Raw genomic sequence first — 6,000 nt, forward strand, 5'->3', positions numbered from 1 at the left:
AGGGAGCCAGGCCTCCTTTCCCTCTGGGACCGGCTTTTAATGAGTGAGAGAGAGGTTTGTCCACAAAGAGAGAATACAGGAACACCACCTTAGAATGTGCTGGAAGATCCTTGAGGAAGGGATCCAGCAGCTGAGAGAAGTGGCAGTATTAGAGGTACTCTTTGGGAGGGATGGACAGCATGACAATGACCCTGACAAGGTCAGGTGCACAGGGCAGATGCTGTGGAATCTGGCAACCCTGGGGCCATCTCAATATACCACCTTCATTGCAATGATCAATGCTGATAACCACCAAGAGACAGTGGGTTCTGTTGCCAACAGACTCAGAAATTTTGAGAGTATGATGAATGGCCCAATGTAGGCCAATGTCTCTGCTGTGGCCAGGGTCCTCCAAGAGGTCCAAGACAGGATGGAGGAGATGAGGGAGGAGATAAGGGAGGAGATAAGAAAGATCAGTGCAGCACCAGTGCGAGTCACAGGCCCCAAATCTAGAACCCAACGCCCCCCAGCTAGGGAGAGAGGGTACACCCCACGAGCTGACCTGTGGTTTTTCCTGCGAGACCATGGGGAAGACATGGGAAAATAGGATGGGAAACCCATTTCTGTCCTGGCAGCACGTGTGTGTCAGCTCAGGGAGGGAAACGCTAACCAAAGGAGCCACACTAAAGTGTAGGTAGACTTGACCTCCCATAACCAAGGTGCAGGATATAACAGAAGGGAAGATAATCTGTCAGACCCATTTGAAGGAACCTCTACTATGTGTGCCCAGGAAAGAAATAATAACCAGGGCTAGACAGGCCCTGCCTCTAGCCAGGGAGAGGCATGGGATGACAGGATCTATTGGATAGTGTGGGTGCGATGGCCTGGCACATCAAAGCCACAGGAACATAGAGTGCTGTTGATACTGGTTCACAATGCACCCTGATACCATCAGAACATGTGGGGAAGGTACCTGTTTCGATTGTTGGGGTGACGGGGGGATCACAGGAATACACTTTGCTGGAAGCTGAGATTAGCCTGACAGGGAAGGGGTGGCAGAAACATCCTATTGTAACTGGCCCAGGGGCACCACGTATTCTAGGCATAGACTTCCTCAGGAATGGCTACTACAAAGACCCAAAGGGGTTCAGGTGGGCTTTTGGAATAGCTGCTGTAGCAACAGGGAGCATTAAGCAGTTGAACACCTTGCCTGGACTATCAGAAAACCCATCTGCAGTGGGGCTCCTGAAAGTGACAGAGCAACAGGTACCAATTGCCACCATGACAGTGCACCGCCGGCAGTACCAGACAAATCGAGATGTTGTGATCCCCATCCACAAGATGATCCGTGAGCTGGAGATCCAAGGAGTGGTCAGTGGTCAGCAAAGGCCACTCACCCTTCAACAGCCCCATCTGGCCTGTGTGCAAATCTGATGGAGAATGGAGATTGACTGTGGACTATCGTGTCTTGAATGAAGTGACTCCACTGCTGAGCGCTGCCGTGCCGGACATGCTGGAACTCCAGTACGAGCTGGAGTCCAAGGCAGCAAGGTGGCATGCCACCAGTGACATTGCCAATGCAGTTTTTTCTCCATTCCTTTGGCAGCAGAGTCAGGCCTCAGTTTGCTTTCACCTGGAGGGGCGTGCAGCACACCTGGAACAGACCCAGGGATGGAAACACAGTCCCACCATCTGCCACGGACTGATCCAGGCTGCACTGGAAAAGGGTGAGGCTCCAGAACATTTGCAGTACATCGATGACATCATTGTGTAGGGGAACACGGCAGTGGAGGTATTTGAGAAGGGAGAGAAGATCATCCAGATTTTGCTGGGAAACGGTTTTGCCATTAAAAGGAGCAAAGTCAAAGGATCTGCCTGAGAGATCCAGTTCCTGGGAGTGAAGTGGCAAGATGGACGGCACCAGGTCCCCACTGAGGTCATCAATAAGATCACTGCAATGTCTCCACCAACAAGCAAGAAGGAAACACAAGCTTTCCTAGGTGCCATAGGCTTTTGGAGAATGCACATCCCTGAATACAGCCAGATTGTGAGCCCTCTCTACCTGGTCACCTGCAAGAAGAATGATTTCCACTGGGGCCCTGAGCAGCAGCAAGCCTTCGCCCAGATCAAACAGGAGATTGCTCATGCAGTAGCCCTTGGCCCAGTCAGGACAGGACCAGAGGTAAAGAATGTGCTCTACTCTGCAGCCAGGAACCATGGTCTGTCCTGGAGCCTGTGGCAGAAGGTGTCAGGTGAGACCCGAGGCCGACCCCTGGGATTCTGGAGCAGAAGTTACAGAGGGTCTGAAGGCAATTACACTCCCACAGAGAAGGAAATCTTGGCTGCCTATGAAGGAGTTCAAGCTGCCTCAGAGGTGATTGGCACAGAAGCACAGCTTCTCCTGGCACCCCGACTGCCAGTGCTCAATGGGCCCACAATGCCTCAGGTCATCAGGGCAGAGATGCCACCTATAAGTGGGCACGAGACCGAGGGGTGGATCTAACCATGGACAGCATCTCCCAGGTTATCCACAACTGTGACATGTGCGCTGCCATCAAGCAAGCCAAGCAGGTAAAGCCCCTCTGGTATGGGGGGAATGGTCCAAGTACAAGTACGGAGAGGCCTGGCAGATTGACTACATCACACTGCCTCAGACCCGCCAGGGCAAGCGCTACGTGCTGACCATGGTAGAAGCCACCACCGGGTGGTTGGAGACCTACCCTGTGCCTCACACCACTGCTCAGAACACCATCCTGGGCCTGGAAAAACAAGTCCTTTGGAGGCATGGTACCCCTGAGAGAATTGAGTCAGACAACGGGACTCATTTCAAAAATAGCCTTATAAGCACCTGGGGTAGACAACACGGCATTGAATGGATGTATCATACCCCTTACCATGCACCAACTGCCCGGAAAGTTGAACGGTGCAACGGCCTACACAAGACTACCCTGAAGGCACTTGGTGGGGGAACCTGCAAGAACTGGGAAACCAACTTAGCAAAGGCCACCTGGACGGTCAACACCCGAGGGTCCATCAGTCGAGCTGGTCCTGCCCAATCTGAACCCTTGCACACAGTGGATGGAGACAAAGTCACTGTAGTACACAGGAATGGTATTTTAGGGAAGACTGTTTGGATTAGTCCCACCTTGGGCAAGGACAAACCCATCTGTGGGATTGTCTTTTCTTAAGGAGCTGGTTACACTTGGTTGGTAATGTAGAAAGATGGGGACACCCATTGTGTACTGCAGGGAAACCTAATCTTAAGTGAGAACTGTGTGTAAGGTTTTCATTATGCAAATGGTACTAGAATAAGGAGTGAATAATGTGTTGTGTTGCAATACAGGATGTGGCCAGAAATGTGTATTCTATCACCATCTGTTGAAGCCAGGTGAGGCAGTGATTCCTTATCTCTGTAGGACATATTATCTGCTAATGGGCTATCTTTAAGACCAGGTGGGGCAATCATCTTTATCTTTTCCACAACCCATCCTCCTTCCAGGAAGATATCATCTGCTGCTGGCCCATTAAGTCCCACTGTATGACTGATAAAATTACATTAACCCATTGGGAGATGCTCCAGCCAGGGGGAGGAGACAAGCCTTTCCTACTTAGATAAAAAACCTGAGATTTTGGAGAGCAAGTTATCTGTCTTTCCACTGGATTCCAGAGGAACACTGGACCTTTCCACATCATCCCTGGACCTTCAGAGGAAAACTGCACCTTCTCCAGGAGCACTGCTCCAGCTGATCCACATCTGCCGCTGCAGGAGGACTGTAGCCACCATTTAATGGGACTGCTACCAACACCCTGACTGACTGATGGCGTGTCAAGTTGCATTCTGACTGTGTCAGTGTTTTGGGATTGTTCTTTGTAATACTGTAATTCTATTTAAATTTTTCTAGTAAAGAACTGTTATTCCTAATTCACATATCTTTGCCTGAGAGCCCCTTCATTTCAAAATTATAATAATTTGGAGGGAGGGAGTTTACATTCTCCATTTCAAAAAGCAGCTCCTGCCTTTCTTGGCAGATGCATGTCCTTCAAACCACTCACTTTCTAAGTGCCAAATTTTATTTCATTACCAACCTCGTAAGTGCTAATCTAAGTATTTCAGTATTAGAGGTGTTAAACTGGTAACTGAGCTTCTGATAAGGATACAGTAGTCTTGGAGGCTTTGCATAAATCAGTGTTTTTTCAGAGTTTCAATGTTTGCAGCAGAGCCTGCTGGCTCTCAGACTCACCTGTGAAATTCTGGTAAGTAGCAGACACATTGACTGCATTTCAGTATTCAATGTATAGTTACGAATGGAAGACACACCACTCCTTCATATTTTCAGAAATTTGGTGCCTTAATACAGAAAAGGAAGAACAGTGTGTGTGGAATTCTATCTTTAAAAGTTGCTCTATATTACCAGATATATATGTGGTGTTCTGTGCTTTAATTGGTCTCCTCTGCTGCACTAATCTGTTAGATGAATAAATTAGTGCACAATGTTTTCAAAAAATGCAATTATTAATCATAAGCTGTTTATAAATTGAGTGTAAATATGGCTGGTCATGTAGACTATTGTAAAAATTATACAGGAGAGAGAGACATGGCAATGGCTGAGGAGTTGGAGTCTGGCAGCTGAAGAGGGTTTGAACTACCAATAAATAATGCATGGAGGGATAGGGAGGCTGCAAATCCTAGAAAATAATATATTTTTTTTTGCCAGAAGTTTCCAGAGGAAAATTGGTTTGACCTATATAAAAAGGATACAGATTTCACTAAAGTACTTTAGTGTTAAAATCCATTTCGTCTGTTCACATTTGCTTTGAGTATTTTCTCATGAAGTGCAGAGCTCTGGTGCAGATGACCAAGATGCACAGTCATGGTTTAGCGCAAATTTGGGAGGAGACCTCTGAATGGGATCCCTCTAGGAAACTGATTCAAGCAGTCCCTCCCCCAACTGGTCTGGGAAAAAAATATTTCGTCAGAATATTTCCAGAACAGGAAAAAACCCTTTATTTAACAGACTGTCATGGTGTTACTTGGGTTTGCCAGCCTTAATATATTTAATTCCTTTTAGAGACAGGACCCAGGAGTAGAGACAAAGCAGGCTCAAAGCTTAAAAATGTACAAGAAGCAATTTATTAATAACACAAAAAGAATTCAGGATAAGATTCCTGGATTGTTCCCTCCTCCCCTTTCCTTCATTCCACATTCCTTAACGACAACATACAGAGAACATTTCAGTCAGTCATGTACTTAAATAATCATTTCAGTTCACTCAAGAGAGAAAATCCCGTTTTCGATTTAGGCTTAGGGGGGTGTCTTCACCTTCACAGTCTGCATCTACCCGGGACCTACAGAACCATGGATTTTCCTCCCATTTACACAGTCCTTCCAGAGCCATGTTATGGGTTACGATGCACACATGGGGTACTACTTTTAATGGCAGGCTGGTGCAAAAAAGCAAAATTCTCTTAATCTCCTTCTCTATCAAATGTTTCTGTTCATATTCCAGTCCCAAAACAGAGTGCTCAATTTCCCCGAGGCAAAAAGTCTTCTTCTCAAGCACCCCAAACCTCCCCAAATATATTTCACAGTTTAAAGGAATTTTAGTGAAGTCACAACCACCTCATAGCCCCACAAAAAAAACTTTTCAGCTACCTATTAGTTGCATCTTTTCAATCTCTTCCCCATGAACTTTATCTTCATTCCGCTGACCTCTGTAGTCTCTATGCTTCATTTCTTCTCATTCAGGGGAGCTCAGGAGATCGAGAATCTTATTCAGGCATGAAAAGAGTTAATTGTATCCAGATCGTGAAGAAGCCTCATGGGCAGTTGGAGGCCTCTTCTCTCAGAACGAGGAGGGGAGGGGGGAAGGGAGAGCCTTTGGTGGCTCCCCGATCCCCCCGCTCGGCCACGCCACGTGGAGGGTCAAGCCCGGGCCACGCGGGGCCATGCAGTTTGGGGGGGGCCGGGACCATGCAGCCAGGCCGGGCCCCCCACCAAGCTGGGGCCAGGGTGCCGGGCCG

Source organism: Oenanthe melanoleuca, chromosome 12 (genome assembly GCF_029582105.1).
Source record: "Oenanthe melanoleuca isolate GR-GAL-2019-014 chromosome 12, OMel1.0, whole genome shotgun sequence".
Lineage (NCBI taxonomy): Eukaryota > Metazoa > Chordata > Aves > Passeriformes > Muscicapidae > Oenanthe > Oenanthe melanoleuca.